This window comes from Carassius auratus, chromosome 8 (assembly GCF_003368295.1).
Source record: "Carassius auratus strain Wakin chromosome 8, ASM336829v1, whole genome shotgun sequence".
NCBI lineage: Eukaryota > Metazoa > Chordata > Actinopteri > Cypriniformes > Cyprinidae > Carassius > Carassius auratus.
The window spans coordinates 22,514,353-22,532,531 of record NC_039250.1 but is presented as its reverse complement, the minus strand read 5'-3'; the positions used below and the strand labels follow the sequence as shown (position 1 = coordinate 22,532,531).

Genomic DNA, 18,179 nt, shown 5'->3' with positions numbered 1-18,179 from the left:
TGCTAGCGACATGCTAGTCTTTTGCTAATGCTGGAATCATGCTAGCGACATGCTAGTTACATGCTAATCCTGCTACTTGGTAGACATGCTAGCAACATGCTACTAACTTGATAATCATGCTAATGACATGTTATTTAATTGCTAATCATGCCAACAACATGCTAGGAAAATGCTAGTCACTTGCTAATCATGCTGGAAACATGCTAGCATCATGCTAGTCATTTTAGTCAAATTGTATTGTCTTCAAAACTGTAAGCTTTAAAACTACTTTAAACTTAAAACTAGTTAAAACTGAAAACCTTCAAACTTAAAGCTTTTAAAACTACTTGTTTTGTAAATCATTATACTAGTAAATCATTATACTAGTGGAAACCTTGCAACGGGCTGAACTGGAAAGTCTTAAGCCCTTGATCATTTGGAATCCACAATGGAGTTCAGCTGAGTTTTTCCGCTTATGAATTGATGCAATTCTATATGTATATAGGTTAAAAAAAAAGATTTTATAGTTGTTTGAGGTGAACATAAGCACAATTAAACACAATCTGTGGTGGCATATATGGACTAACCCAACGTAAAGTAGACGAAGTAGTCTCCCTTGGTCAAAATCAAGGAGTCGAGAGTCTCTCCATATAAACTTCCCTCGTTGACTTAAGTGGAACGCACTTCAAAATGACAGCTGGGATTCCCCCGAGGGGAAGTGCCTAGAGAACTTTGCAAGTGTGTGTCTAAAAGAGTGAAGTGAAATGCAGCCCTTTAGACTATTTAATCCATTCAACTGATTCAAAAACACTGATTCATTCAGGAATGAAATGCATGTAATGAAAAGTATTATTGTTTTATGCCTATAAATATTAATAAACATCACTAGTTTTATATTGTAGAATTGTTTTTATATTAAATGATTATGGCTTGATAGTCCTTTTTCAAATACTTTGTTTTGCTTTAAATACACGTTTGTATGATTCATTTTGGAGCTGCTGGTTTGGTTCAAGACTATTGCTGACTGCTGTTGTTGCTGAATATTTTTTAAATCCCTATGGAAAAAATGAATAGAAGAAAAATATTTCCGGAAGCAAGTTTGCTGAAGAAGTAGGCGGTGACTGTTGAACTCTAAAGCAATAAATTTCACAAGCAGTGATAAAACACTGTTCATACTGTAGGCTGCTATGCCTCTGTCCTTCTCTGTTATAGCGAGAACTCATCACTGTTATTGGCATGGCAACCTAGCTTCCTGTTGGTTTAGCCTGCCCACCATCTGTCTGCTCCCATATAGATTTGAAATGATGCAGCACGACAGGAGTCATGCCCATAATGCACAAGGTGTGAGGACCCAGGGCCCTGCCACGGAGCCATGAAGAGAAGCTCAGCTACAGATTTTGATTTTTCAAGGCATGAATGATGCAACTACTTCACGGAGCACGCAGGCATTAGAGGCCGTCCATCAGCCACATGCTAGCAGGTGTCTCAGCTGCTCCAGAGACTCTTATGAGGAAGAGGAAGATCAATGTCCTGGCTGCAAATCCTGCTCTTGTTGATAAGAGTCTTGTCTACTACAGAGGATCAATCAGGTTTACACCATTGGAGTGTTCAAAACAAAGTCAACGGCTGCTTGAACAGGTTCTAACTGACTCATACATAATCCTTACGTATCAACAAGATATCTTATGGTAGAATGACGCATTTAACCACAGCAAATGAGGCAAACCAATATAATATTTTGGAAATATAATAAATAAATACATTTAACAGCTATTAATTTTTGATACACTTATGTCTGCCAAATCAGAATTGTGCAGTGTGACCAAAAAGCAGAAATAATCATGGAAAAAAACATAATGCAAGAAAATTTGAACAAAAGTCAATACATTTCTTTAACATGACAACACAGGGCAAGTTTATATCATAAAATGCAACCTAATGATATTTATGAATTAACATTTAATTATATTTTTAAATATACTAATGTAGAAAAAAAAATCATAAATTGTTATAATTTGCCTTTACATTTTTGAAAATAATCCTAAAGCTGTAAACTGTAAATCTTAACACTGTTGTTGATTTTATTTTATTTTGTACCTGTCAATGATTCAAACTGACTGATAAAAAAATGTAGTTGATGACTATGCTGTTTTATCTAACAATAAATATTACATTTATTACATTAACATTTATTCATTTAGCAGACGCTTTTATCCAAAGTGACTTGCAAATGAGGACAGTGGAAGCAATCAAAAACAACAAAAAGAGCAATCTCAGTTAGCTTAACACAGTACATGTAGCAAGGGCTTTTAATGAATGTAATGAATAAAAAGAAATCAGATAGAATAGAGAAATATATATACATACACACACACACACACACACACACACACATAATTGCATAATAAATGAAAAATGAAAAGAAAATAGAATACAAAAAGAATATAAAAGGTAGTTAGATTTTATTTTATTTTATTTTTTATAGAATAGAATTAGAATAGTGAGTACTAAAGTTAGAGAGTCAAATATAGATGGAAGAGATGAGTTTTAAGCCGATTCTTGAAGATGGCTAAGGACTCGGATTGAGTTGTGGAGGTCATTCCACTTTTAACATTTAATTGAAAAGTCTATAAAAGTGATTTTGTGCTTCTTTGGGATGGCACAATCAAGCGACGTTCACTTGCAGAATGCAAGCTTCTAGAGGGCACATAAGTCTGTATTAATAAATTTAGGTAAATGTTTGCAGAGCCAGTGTAGTTTTGTAGGCAAACATCATTGCCTTGAATTTTATGCGAGCAGCTATTGGTAGCCAGTGCAAATTTATAAACAAAGGTGTGACGTTATTCTTTTTGGCTCATTAAAAATTAATCTTGCTACTGTGTTCTGGATTAAATGTAAAGGTTTGATAGAACTGTCTGGAAGACCTGCCAAGAGAGCGTTGCAATAGCCCAGCTTGGACAGAACAAGAGCTTGAACAAAGAGTTGTGCAGCATGTTCCGAAAGAAAGGGTTTGATCTTCTTGATGTTGAATGAAGCAAATCTGCAGGATTCAAGAAGTCAAGTAGTGTTCATTCATATTTACTCCCACGTTTGAGCAACTTAACATGATTTATTAACTAAGAACACAGGGTCCACATACAGTTCGATCTAATAATGCAGCTCCGTCCTCCTGACAAGAACAGTAATTACTGCCATTTAATTAGCTGTACAACAAAATCACAGCTAGAAAGATCCAGATGATCTGGAATCATAATGTACTGCAAATGAAGAGCAGCCAGTGATGCCATCTGATGGGTTTTGCATATATTGATTTTTCATCCTCTTCATGCTGAGTCATTATGTTCAAGCCTGTAGATCTCTTTATCTCTGATTATGATGAATGCTTTTTACCCACATTCCCACCTGCTGAGGTCACTAACCTGTTCCAGTAACATTTTCAAGTGACATAAAATTTCACATGCATTATTTTAATGGGCTCATTATGCACTTAAAGGGGTCATATGATGCTTTTTTAAAAATCATAATTTTTTTTGTTTATTTGTTGTAACAGAATATGTTGACATGATTAAATGTTCAAAAAACACATTATTTTTTAAAATACTGTACATTATTGTAGGTTATTTATGCCCCACCTCTCTCAAACATGTAGTGTTCATTGGCCAACTGACCCAGTGGATTGTGATTGGCCGAACACCGCAAGGACTCATCGGAAATGCAACGCCCCTTTCCATAATCGTAAGCTTCAACTTCCAAAATAAATGTGAAGACAGTTAAAAATATCCTTAGTTTTACCATCAGTTCAAGCCCAAAAGGGGAACAGAGTCACATGACAAACACAGGAATGAAGCCCGTATGTGTTTGCAGTACACAAGCCACCAAAGGTTTAGAGAGCTGTCTCCACTGTGTGAACCTGTCTCTCTCTCACATATACACACACACACACACACACACACGCACACACACACGCGATTCACAAAAATCCCCATTTGAACATTCAATGGTAAATACTTCAACTAATAACAAAACATATTGACAGTAGCTGATTGAGAAACACCAGATTGTCGAAGCAAAGTCAGAATTACCTCCTCTCCTAGGTTCACGAAACGGTCGTCCATAAAATGCATTGCTGTTCTGTAAGTAATCATGAAGATTCCAAATGAATCTACTTTCGGAAGGCCAAATAAAGTGCTTTTGCTTTCTCCTAGATACACACAGCAGCTCCCTGACATGACTGCTTTAACACGAACTGTTACTGAAACCATGCCTTCTTTATTTGTGTGAACATTTGGGCAGTATTATGCAAATATTTCCACGTAGTGACATAGACATGTGGAGAAGTGTATGAATGAGTCATTTTAGGTTGGTGAGGCAGTCTTAACTTTGATAAAGAATATATCTTTGGGTTTAAGACTTTAGTCTTTGCAACTTCACAGATCTTCTTAATGCACCAAGAGCTTGTGACACTCCAAAGAGAACGCAAAAAATTTAATTGCATCATATGACCCCTTTAAAAATGTATGTACTTTGGATTCTTTGCTTTTTGTGCTCTATAAAATTTTATTGCAATACATTCCTAGCTGCAACTTTGGTTAAAGACAAGCTGTTCCTTTAAGGGGAGCTCTGGCTGGGTGCAGACATCACAAGGGCATTTGCTAATGACTACCTTGTGTAAAAGCGAGGTGCATGACGGTAGTAAAAAAAGAATAGAGCTGACAAGTTTCCTCCTTTTCTCAGCTGATGATTTTCTGCATGACATCTAAAATGAGATTATATTATACACCATATGATGTTATAAATCTGTACTTAATAACCTAATTGACTATCCGTGCTGAATGAGAACAGCATGCTGTATATGACATGTTTTATTTAAATTTGATGGGTTTTTTTCTACATCTGCAACACCATTATGGTAGAGGAACAGGGAAAGTGCATTAAAGTGGGACAACAGAAAGCAGAATGTGTTTGAGTAAAGGTTAAGTACTGCACTAAAATGAAGGGACTCACTGGGGACTTTGTTGTGCAGCATTTCATTAGCATGTTTTTTACACTCCTTTCTTCTGTGCAACTTTTGCACAGCAAGTAAAATACCGTATATTTTAATTTAAAATGATCAAGGCATGTTTTTTCATTCTCTGAACACAAAGAAACATTCTCATTTAGTTTACCATTAAATGGACACAATGAAAAATCATATTTAACCACTTCCATTTACACATTACAGTGCATAGTAATAAACAAAAATATTATTGAAATTAAAAACATCTTGTAAGTTTCAGAACTCAAAAGTTTCTCATTAGTCTAAAAACAGCTCATAGTGAAGCCAATTTGCTAAAAATTGAATGCTATTTTATGATTATGATTTCATAACCAGAAGAAGTTCATCACCTGCTTCTACATCGCTGCCTGTTTAGCCCCACCCACCAAATCACACATGTAGTGCAAATAACGAGAGCGACAAACGCAAGTCAATGCAGATAGCAATCGAAACTATATTTGATTAACTTTATTCTTAACGAAGCTCCAGACCATGCAAGAAAGGTCCTTTGTTCACTTCATTTTACTATGGATTCGTTTATAAACAAGACACAATTTGACAGAATTTTCAGAAGGTTGAAATTAAAAGACTATGCTGTGCAGACTAAATTAAATACAACAGTAATGTCACAACACACAAGTGTGAGTAACTGTTTTTAATACTATTGTTTTGTCTGTTATTACATTGTTATCGTTTATGTACTGAATATTTTTTTTTGGTGTAAAAATCTTGATAACAATATAAATGGACCTCAGGGAACTGTAAAAAAAACAAAAAAAAAAACAACAAAAATAATAGTAAAATGCCTGTGGGATTTTGGAGTGGTATATAATGCACAAAAATCAAACTAGAGTTTTAAATGGTTTCATTGCAATAACAATTTGAACTGATTCACAGAAATGAATCATATGTTAACTCTATTATGTCTATCTATATAACTATATAACTAGATCCAATACCTCTCATATTTGTGGTTTTCAGGGAATTTGGTTCAACAGTGAGTCTTTGCTGAAAGCCTAAAGGCTTACTGAAGCCTGAAAGTTGGAATCTGCAGCCCTTAATGAACACAACCTCTGTCTATGGTGATGTTTGGTGAAATATCTTGCCAGGGTGACTTGGCACTTGGACAGAGGGTGGGATTGTGTTTCCTATCCCTTATCCTTTTGCCTGAAGTCAGTGATGGTGATGTTTTTGGCATCTTGCTCTTACTCAAGTAATATCAACTGAACTGCAGATGGTGACGAGAAGTCCTGGTGCTAAAAATATATGAAGTAAATTAATGGTCAAAACATTCAAATGAATGTAATCCAGACAATGTACAATCAAACACCAATCTGCTTCCTCTTGATGAAGAATGTCTGCAGTATCCATGGTTACCTCAACTACGCAAAAGCCAAAAATTGCAATGTAGATAGTGTTTTTTCCAAGGCTGAGAAATGGCATGCTGAGGGCAGCTCTCCATGGAGACCAAGCAAACCAACGTTATGGACATAAGATGAATGGAGGGTGGTGATAGCTTGACAGTACAGAGAGTTCTGTGTTCATTTAAATCCAGAAATGCTGTCAGACCCCTCTGCCTGTCAGAGAGAGAAAAATCTCCATTTATTTCCACCACTCACACTCTCACCCACACTTCATGAAAGGCCAATGAGGCTGGCTGGCATTAACTGGATTTATGAACTAAAGTAATGATACTGCAAGTAATAGAGAGTTGCATAAATCATTCTGTACTGTAAACCATCCACTCACCCAGACTGGGCGATTTAGTTAAACAACATTATACTGCAATATTTCTCAGTCTTTTCACAGTATATGTGATATATGGTCGAAAAGTCTATATTATAGGTAAAATACAAAAAAATAAGCAACATTTCAATGCATATATTATCATTTTCATATATGCACCATTACAACAATACACAATAATCCTGCTAACAAAAATATGTTCTAAGAATGTAAATGTTATTTCCAAATGTTGTCAGAACATTCAAAATGTTTTGCCTTGGTTATGTGAACATTAGAGAGAACATTAAGGTAGTTCTTAAGGTAGTTGTAAAGTTTAGGGTATTGGGTAGGATTAGGGATGTAGAATATGCAATATGTTATATGTTAATAACAGGCAGTCTAGTAAGAAACTAGTGAGAATTGGAGAAATGGTCCCTATACTAAAATGTTACTTAATTTTCTCTGAGCTATCTGCAACAAGAAGTAAATAGTAACATTTATAAAACATTGTGCTTAAAGTTTCTGAGGAACATTCCATAAATTATACACGTGCATTTCAATAAAATTAGAATGTCGTGGAAACGTTCATTTATTTCAGTAATTAAACCCAAATTGAGAAACTTGTGTGTTAAATACAAGTAGTTTTAAGTCTTTGGTTCTTTTATTTGTGATGATTTTGGCTCACATTTAACAAAAACCCACCAATTCACTATCTCAACAAATGAGAATACTTCATAAGACCAATAAAAAATAGATAACAAATAAATAATTAAATGAATAAATAAAAACCTTTTTATTGAATTGTTGGCCTTCTAAAAGTATGTTCATTTACTGTACATGTACCCTACTTGGTAGGGGCTCCTTTTGCGAGTGGTAATAAAGAGGTCAAATGATTAATGATTAACACCTGTTTGTAATTCCAGTGATTGGGAAGAGAGGAGTTATAAGCGCCCAGCAGACCGGGCTGAGCAGAGCATATACGTGTGATGGCAGAGAGCGGAGCCGCAGTTTACTTCTGTTTATCCTGTTTTATTTTGAGTTAATAAAGAGCCTTTTTCGCCACTCCTGCCTTCCTTGTCCATTGTCTATCGAACTGTTTTACAATGGGAATGGACAGGAAATACATATATTGTAACTAAAACATTAAAACATAAAAAATGCCAATGCCTTGGCTTATGTGATCACTGAATTGGAATTTCCGAATCGTTTAAATTTTGTACTTGAATTTAATACAATTTACCTATTTACAAAAGGGTCAATGACATCAGCATTTTTCATCAAGTAATTTTTCTTCTATAATATTAATATTTCTGAGTAAAACACAATATCATTGTCCCTTGCTAAGTCCTTGCTCAGTGAAACAAAAGTTATCTTTGAGGTCAAAGTCTCTAAATGGGAGGGTGCCAACTATACACCAACAACCGCTAAACTTGCAAGGCAAAGACAATTATGATTGCCATCTTCACGAATAGGTGATGTATAGAGTTTCAGGTGTTGGTTTCCTCCATAGAATTATACCTGTTTTGTGAGGCAACTTTGCTATATTGTGACAAAAGGTACTGTGTCTATTTCTCATCTTATTTTGCTATTTTCAGGAATGGTCAAAGCAACTATGATATTTTATCTCTTAGTTGAATTTGCTGTTTTCTAACAAGTGCAGGATTTCTTTAACATGATAAATCATCAGGAGCTTAAATGTAATGTTTACGTCTAAATGTATAAAATATATAAAGACCAAGATTAAATCAGAGAGCGGGTTAAAGGAATATTGTCATTTCAATTCGTCTTTCGCAGAATCTGAACTGAGGAAGCAGAAGATATGCAGAATTAAAAATTAATAAACATGATGTCTAATTAAAATGAACTGAAATTCAAATAACGGTAATCTTAACTAGAAAAGGAAAAACTATCAAGGCAACCTTACAATATTTTTAAAAGTTCTTAAAGTTTAAAAAGCATAAATGATTGCCTTACGGACAGAATTCATAGATGTAACAGTTTATACATTTCTGACTTTAATCTTTGCTTTACTCTACAGGTGAAAAAAGGGCAGATGGGTAACAGCACATTTAAAATATTTATTGCTCTTACATGTATCTCTATTACTTCAACACTGATTATGGTATATAAGAGTTATCCTCTTTTCAAATATGCAAATGCCTGTCAAAGAATCAGAGCATGCCTTCTATAATACATGTAAAATTACACACCCTATAAATTCAATAACACCCATCAAAGACTCTGAGCATTTCATGGTGTCTGCGTTTATCGATCACAGACTGAATGGGGTCATTCGAGTCATCAGCATAATCAACAGAAACCGTCTTCAGCCGCTTTACTGTGTTTACTGCAATGCTGAAAAAGTCTGCAAAACTGTTCACACTGAGGTCCGGATACAGAGCGACCATTTTGGCTTCCCGTTTCACGTCTCAGATGTGATTTGTAAAGGCAGACACATGCAAAATGCAACGCATGTCCTTATATCAACTAAAGATTCAAATAACAGTGCTATGGAATATCTGCCAATAAAAAATCATGTCAGAATGAACACTTTTAAGTATAACTTTAACGTTTGCATCTCTAACCTTTTTGGCGACTACAACAATGTACTGCAGTTTGCTCAAACGATGGAGATGTACAAGCTTCTGGGAGTACAGCATGTGGTCATCTATAACACTAGTAGGTGGACCAGACTTGTAAAAGCTCTTAAAACATTATGAAACGGAGGGGATATTGGAGATCGTTCCATGGCCTATCGACCAGTTTCTGAACCCTTCTTCAGGCTGGAACTTTCAGGAGCACAAGGGTGACATCCATTATTATGGTCAGTTAGTAACACTCAACGAGTGCATTTACATGGCACATGTACCAGTCAAAGTACGTTCTGAATGACATTGATGAAATAATCATGCCTTACAAACATGCCAGTTTACAATCTCTAATGGAGGACCTCCAGTCTGCTCATCCCAGAGTAAGTGTTTTCCTTTTTGAGAGCCACGTTTTTCCCACAGCTCAGTTTGAGGAGAGTGGGAAGTTCAAACGAGTGGAATAATGTTCCTGGGGTTAATATCTTGGAGCACATCTACAGAGAACCTAATCGAAAGAACATTTACAATCCCACAAAGATGATTGTCAACCCAAGGAATGTGCAGCAAACCTCAGTACATATCTCATTGCAAATATATGGATATATTCACCGGGTTGCATTTCGTGTGTCTAGGATGGTGCATGTGAGAGATCCAATGCAGGGGAATCTAACTAAAAACCAACTGTTTGAGGACAAAAGAACGTGGGACTTCGGGCAAAAACTGATACCGAATGTTGACCGGACTTTGAAGCTTTCAGGTTTGTTAAGACCTCACTTATGACATGATTTTATTATAAATATGCAGATGTGAGAAAACTGACATCTAAAAAATAAAGGATGCCTTTTGAGAAATATTATTTTAGCCATGATTGATAAACGCCTCAAGGTTACGTATGTAACCCTAGTTCCTTGAGGGAACGAGACGCTGCGTCGACAACGCTTTGGGGAACGTCCCTGACGAGACCGACTCTGAATATCGTGTGCAATCTTGTCCAATGGACGGGCGTGACGTCACAGGCAGGGTGACGTAGCGACCAGGAAGCTATAAAAGCACGTACCGTTCAGCTGGCTTCAGCTTTCGGGTAGGGAAGCAAGTGCCGGCAGGGGTGCCGGGAGTATGGCTCTGCGACGCAGCGTCTCGTTCCCTCAAGGAACTAGGGTTACATACGTAACCTTGAGGCGTTCCTTTTCGGGAACTCGAGCTGCGTCGACAACGCTTTGGGGAACGATATGCCAAAGCTGCCAGACTACCAAATCCCTGCCTAGTGTGTATCCGAAGAGCACAGCTGAGGCGAGAGAACAGAAGAGCCAGGAGCGGCTTGCATATCAAGATTGTAAAATCTGGTGAATGTAGAGGGCGTGGACCACCCCGCAGCGTTGCAGATGTCCAAGAGGGACACACCTGCTAGAAATGCCTTAGAGGCAGCCATACTCCAGTGTAGAGTGAGCCTTGGCTCCCAAAGAAAGGGGAAGACCAGAGGACTCATAGGACTCGTTGATAGCCTCGACTATCCAACGACTAAGGGTCTGCTTAGAGGCAGGGGAACCCTTTTTAGGAGGACCGTAGCAAGCAAGCAATTGGTCAGGTTTTCTCCACAGCAGCTCTGTGGACGTATGCGTCCAGTCCTCGAACTGGACACATACAATTTAGCTTCACCTGGTCTGGCTCCCGAAAGGGAGGAGGACAGAGGGCCTGCAGTACTATGGGTTGTGGCGTAACAGAGGGAACTTTAGGAATGTAACCTGCTCGAGGGTATAAAAATGCTTTGGCCATACCAGGGGCAAAGTCTAAGTAGGTAGGGGCCACCGAGGGAGCCTGACAGTAATATTCATGAATCGGCTCAAATGGAGCTTTACAAAGAGCCTCTAACACCACAACCAAGTCCCAGGGGGGAACAAGGGACTGTACTGGAGGTCTCAGCCTCAGCGCACCGTGGAGGAAACGTGTAACTAGGAGGTGTCTACCCACTGACTGACCGTTGAAAGGGACATGGTAAGCAGCTATGGCGGCCACGTACACCTTTAAGGTGGAGTGAGTTAACCCACAGAGAGCCTAGCTTGTAGAACTCCAGAACTGTACCAACTGGGCAGTTAGCAGGGTCAAGCTGGCGGTCTCTGCACCATGAGGAGAAGGGTTTCAACCTCAGGGCGTACAGTTTCCTCGTAGAGGGAGCTCTGGATTGGAGTGTGGGGGTCTCCACAACCTCGGTTGGGAGACCGGAAGCTATGAGCTGTGCCCCCTCAGGGGCTACACAGACTACTTCCACAACTCCGGGCGAGGGTGAATATTTTGCCCTACGCCTGAGAGAGCAGATCTGTCCTGATCAGAATCACCCATGGAGAGCCGTTGAGGAGAGAGATCAGATCTGCGAGCCATACTGGGCTCGGCCAGAACGGGGCTACTAACAACAGACGGACCCCGTCCCGGCGTACTCTCGCCAGAACTCCCGGGAGCAGAGCGATAGGGGGAAAAGCGTACGGACGAAGCCTCGGCCAGGTCTGTACCATAGCGTCCAGTCCCAAAGGAGCTAGATGAACTAGAGAGAAACAGAGGGGACATTGCGATATCTCTTGAGTCGCAAAGAGGTCCAAAAACTCTCCATATCTACTTCACCTTAGGGTGAAGCCCCCGGGTCTCGACCCCTGTCTCAACAGTATGTCTGCTTCCACAGTCAATCTCCCAGGAATATACACTGCTCCGAACGAGAGGAGTTTGTCCTGGGACCACAGAAGGATCTGGTGTGCCAGCTTGTACAAAGGGCACGGATGCCGATCTCTCTGGTGACTGATATAAGAGATCGCCAATGTGTTGTCAGTGCGCTCCAACACATGGTGACCTCTCAGGTCTGGGAGGAAATATTTCAATGCTCGATGCACGGCTAGCATCTTTAGACAACTGGTATGCCATGTCAGATGGCGACCGCTCCACAGGCCGCGGGCAGGGTGGCCAATCATGACCGCACCCTAACCGGTGAGGGACGCGTCTGTCGCTAGCGTTACACAGCGACCAAGAGCTCCCAACACCGGGCCCTGATTCAAGACCCAAGGTTACTTCCATATGTCTAAGGCACGAAGGCATTGCCGCGTGACCTGAATAGTTCGGAAAGGATTTCCCCTCGGGGAAAACCCCTTGGTCTTGAGCCACCACTGTAGGGGCCTCATGTGCAGCAGGCCAAAAAGGTATCCCATTGGACGCAGCTGCCATGAGCCCTAACAGTCTCTGAAACTGCTTGACAGTGAGTGACAGGCCTTCTTTGACTCTCTTGACTGATGTGAGGATCGACTCGATCCGAGCAGGAGACATACGTGCCTGCATCGTGGTCGAATCCCATACTACGCCTAGATAGGTGGTTCTCTGAACTGGAGCAAGTACACTCTTCTTGGCATTCAGTCTCAAACCCAGCTCCCCCATATGGGAGAGAACGACACCTCGATGTCGAGCCGCCATCTGCTCTGATTGAGCTAGAATCGACCAATCGTCGATATAATTTAGAATGCGGATGCCCTGCATACGGAGGGATACCAGAGCCACATCTACACATTTCGTGAACGTGCGGGGTGAGAGTGCAAGGCCGAAGGGAAGTACTCGATATTGATAAGCTTTGCCCCCGAAAGCGAACCTCAGAAACTTCCTGTGTTGTGGAAGGATGGATATGTGGAAGTATGCGTCTTGAGATCATTTGCGACAAACCAGTCCTCGGATCTGATTTGGGCTACATCCTGTTTGACAGTGAGCATTTTAAACTTCAGTGACATAACTGAGAGGTTTAGATGACGTAAGTTTAAGATCGGACGCAACCCCCCCATCCTTCTTTGGAACTATGAAATACCGGCAGTAAAACCCGGATTCCCTGTCTAGAGGAGGGACCACCTCGATGGCCGCCTTCCTTAATAGGGTATTCACTTCTTGTTCCATCACCAGAGCACGCTGGGGGCCGACTACTGTCGGTGTAACCCCATTGAATGTCGGCGGGACCCATTGAGATACATTTGGCAGTAGTTTACACACTGCTAACTGATGTACTAAGGGAATCAGTCTCTCGAGACTGACCTCTGGTGTAAGAGGCCCCCGAAGGGGCGGCGAGCGTCTCAGCTCCACTACGCTCACGGGCGGAAATAACTGAGAGCAGTGCTCGCTGGAAGCCGCTGCACCCTGAAACTCTGGCAGGGTTGGCAGACACACCTCCCGAGGGCACTGAGGTGAGACGGGCACCGTGTAATGAGGTGGACACCGCTCTACCCCAGTAGGGGCCGCCCTCTGTAGTCGTGACCGAAATGCGTCATGACTTTTTGGCCGTTGACCTCCCAGCCTGCTCTTTAGGATTAGTCTGGGAAGTCACTGGCCCAGAGCGTTGCTTCAGCCTCTGGTCCCGTTTCCTTAAGCGGGGAACACGGGCGACAACACTCTGTTTGTACGCAGAGGGGGCTGCTCCTGCCCAGCAGTCCCTCCAATACATCTAACTTCATGAGTCAAATAAAATGTCATTATGTTCCTCAGAATTTAATGCAATCAAACAATCAGACAAGTAAACACGGTCTAGATTGTGATAAAGTACACATTGTAGTGCTATATTGAGTTCTCAATGTCATTAAATTCCTCAGAATTTAAAATAATCAAACAATTAGACAGGTAGACATGGTCTAGATTGCGATAAGTACACATTGAAGTGGTAGAACTAACTCCTGCTTATTAAATGGAGTTTAAATAACCAGACACGCGGTAGGGTATAGAAAAATTCGCATCAAAATTGAAAATGATGTAATCCACGCGTTGCCTCGACAGCGTGCTAACAGCTTAGTCACACAAACAATATTAATCCCCTCAGAGATTAAATAGCTGCTCATTAACACTACCCGTATAAGGCATAACACTGTTTGTTCTATTGAGAATGAGAAGTCACGTGCCGATTTGGGTTGATTTGGGAGGGGTCTGAGCCGTTCGGCCCTGATGGAAGGATACGCTATCTGTTGCCAGGGGCACTGCCTTCAGAACTTCACAGAGGCGCGACTAAACATTTCAGAGCGCTTTCATTTTTGCGCATTTATTTTGTCGGTGGAACAGATCGAGACGGATCTACGAATACGAGAAAGAAAAGGAAGAAAGTAAAGCAATGCAAAAACATAAGGCGAAAGAAAGTGGACCTTACAGGAACAAGCTCACATCAAGGGCAAAACAGCGGTGTTTGGAGAAGCTCTCAGGCAGCTCTCTGCAGCGGCACAGAGACCTGAACCATATACCTCAGTGCACACATATGGACATATGGAATTATATTGTTTACAATGTAAGTCACTTTGCATTCACGCTGTTAATGGCTTAATCTAACCCGGACATTTACATCTCGCAATCACACATTTAACTACCCTAGCTAACCCAGAACTGGTTTGTCCACTTTGCAGCCCCCAACAAAAAAAACCTGGTACAGTATGTGTCATTGGGTTAAAATCAAATTATAACTAAACATACACAGCAATGTAATTACAATACGCTAAAACGCATGTGAATAAACTTACTTTGGCCAGTACAACACTGTTTTCATCACCTGCTGTAAATGGACCCAGCCACAGCAGAAAGCCTCGTAACTTTCCAAAGACTTGTGGCTTTTAAACTCCTGCATTGTGTAGTAACTTAAACCAAAAACAATATAATTCCCAATTTCCATATGTGTGCATGGAGGTAAATGGCCCAGGTCTCTGTGCCACTTGAGAGCTTCTCCAAATACCACTGTTTTGCGCTTGGTGTAACCTAAAAAAAAACTGTATTTCATTGTTCCTATGTTTTCCATATGTATCGTGTGAGGTACTGCAGCAGTTTTTAACGCAGCAGTAACTTCCAGGCATGGTAAAACAGTGCAGAATTGCGAGAACCTCCTCTTAACAACGCATTTAAACAATCCTGTTTCGCCGCCGGTATCATTCGTTGTCGCTTTCATTCTGTTGCACTGCGGAGCTTCTGTCACGAAAACAAATTCCTCGTATGTGTAAACATATCTGTCAATAAAGCTCATTCTGATTCCAACATGGCGGAGACCGTGATATCGAGGGAGGGGCTTTGTGCTATGACGACAACTTCTCATTCTCAATACTGTGCTTATGCAACTTTATGTTTGTGCAACTACAAGCTCGCCAAAGCCCTCCGTGTCAATCTCCTCGGAGAAAGAAAGGCAGAGCGTCAAGCCCGATGCTCGGGGGTGAAGAACCGAAGCTCAGGCTTCCGAACCCCGGAATCAGGCAGATCTGGGGGATAAGATAGGAGATAAGGACGTGCCCGTCTCCATTCCTTCCAGCAGATCGATCCGCGAACCCAACGAATGCCGGCGCGGCTCCGCCTCGGCGAAAGCGGAACCGGCATCGCGAGGAACGCTGGCGAAGGCTCACTTCTCGGAGAGAGCCCTCCGGGATCGAAGCGTCCGCATTGGTACTATCGCTTCGATCCCAGGCAAGCCACGCACAAACGGTGTGTATCCCCACTCGTAATGTAGCGAGGGCAGGGAGGAACACACAATCTATAATGTGGCTTGGAATCGCCCTTAATATATTGGTCTATGCTTTTACTTTTGGCATATTGAGCTGTTTTAGCGATCTTTTAATGGCTAGGTACAGACAACAATAAATAGGACCAACGGGACAGACTTTTGACATGCACACACAGAGCGCTTGCTGACAGAGCGAAAGCTGAAGCCAGCTGCACGGTACGTGGTTTTATAGCTTCCTGGTCGCTACGTCACCCTGCCCGTGACGTCACGCCCGTCCATTGGACAAGATTGCACACGATATTCAGAGTCGGTCTCGTCAGGGACGTTCCCCAAAGCGTTGTCGACGCAGCTCGAGTTCCCGAAAAGGAACTGATTTTTTCCAATGTAAAGTCAAAAAGGTTGAGTATTTTGCACAAAATATACTACACTGCACAGCTGATGTCTTGAGTCTCTGGCCCGATTTCATTTACACTCAGCAAATTAACTTCCGTTTTTAACTCAACCTTTCCTTGTGGAGTTGTTCCCAAGAAAGTTACGTTTATTTTATATTTTATCTACTTGATATAATTTTTGTTAATTATAAAATTGTTTTAATACTATAAAAATGTTTTTATTTGATTCATGTTGAGTTTAAAAATCACAATGCAGAGTTCAAATTGTTCTACATCAGAATTTTTTTTACAATATAATCTGTGCACATACAGTGTAACAGGCATAACGTTTACATAATGATGTTCACAATAAATATGTGCCTCTGTAGGTTTTAAGAATTCAGTATTGTTAACATGTCGATTTGAAAGAGCATGTGCTAAATATACAGATCCCACTCTCTTTTCCTCGTCATCAGTCTCTTCTTGGCAGGTTTAAATCTGCACCATTAATCTAGCCTGAACAAATGACAGTCACATATTGCATGTTACATAAAAGCAGTCACAAGTAGCTATTGCACAGTGCTTAGATGATCTATGAACACACCAACTGTCTCTCAATATGGAATAATTCACTACAGTGCAGATGTAATCCGGTTCTGATCTACCAAAGCTGCACAACTATAAGCCAGCCCCTTATAATAATCCAAATCTCAAGTAATCACATTACATGTGTTAAGCCTTGGCATTAACACATCTTATGCCCTGTCTTACAAAAGCCATGATGACTGTCCTTTTTCAGGCATTTTAATAACTTAGCATCTTGACAGGGTAAAATGCAGTTTCCCTTCAACTGTATTTTTGCTTTGGTCTTAGTTTAGCACTTTTGGATCTGATAACTTGCCATAACGGCTGGAAGATATTGCTCCACCATAAAAAAAAGTTAATATTTGACTATTAGGAAGTGCTTGTGTTTCCTTTTATCACCACATTTTAAAAGGTTTAATTCATAAGTCCAGATAAATGGAAAGGATAAACAGAAAAAAAATTGATCTGCCTTCTAATTAAAATCGACCTCATCACCTCCCACTTCCTGCAGCACACTATTCGTTTTCTTGTCATTTATGAGGCTCAGAATTGAGCAAGACTATTGGCTGTTTGGGATTTACAATAATTGCTGGGCTGCTTTCAGACTTGCTGTTATGAGTTTAAAACAACGATTCTTTTAATTGGAAATTGAGAGATGGTCATTTGTTTAAGAGAAATACATGAGAATAGACACCACTGATGAGAAACCACAGAACTCAAATGGTTTTGTGATGTTCACATGCAGTCAACAAAGTTGTGACCTTTGAGCAATGTAATTATGAGCTCACAGCTCACTGCAGTGAGTGTCAGTCCTCTTATGGTGCTCAGTTTCCTAATTTCAAAGGAGACAGCGCCTGTGAGACACCAGCACAGATGGGGCCTATGTGCTACCAGCATTCTTTTCACATCAGGGTATAAAGCCTTGCATGCTGATGTAAAACACAGTGTCATACAGCTTCTTTTTACCACTCAAAGTTATGCAAAACATCATAGTATCTCCCTTGCCACAGGCTTATTCTGATCGAATGAACAGTATGACAGTTGTGTACATAATGGCACTCGGTAACAGAGTAGTCCAGACACTGAATGGAAGGGATGTCTCTGCTTGATTGCATTACATGATTTGGGCTTAGACATATAGAGAGCCTTTCAGCAAAAAAAGAGACAGCTTTAGTTTAATATCAATGAACAAATGTCACAGACCACTAAAAGTAATTATGCGCCACAGCCAATCAATGCTTTGATTATGAGTAGATTGTATAAAAGTAAACAAATGATTTGCAGTTGCGGAGTAGAAGCTTTGTTTAAAAAAAAATGTGGGGAAAAAAGATAAAAATGGCTTTGGAAAGCAAGAATGCGTTTTAATAAATGTCGCTATATCATGCCTTTGACAGCAGTGATGTACTAATGGCTGCTCTGTTGTA

The 18,179-nt window shown here is 40.4% G+C and overlaps 1 pseudogene; it reads left to right on the top strand.

Moving 5' to 3' along the window:
* Positions 1-8,889: 8,889 nt before the first annotated feature.
* Positions 8,890-10,107, top strand: LOC113106822 (uncharacterized; annotated as a pseudogene).
* The last annotated feature ends 8,072 nt before the right edge of the window (positions 10,108-18,179 follow it).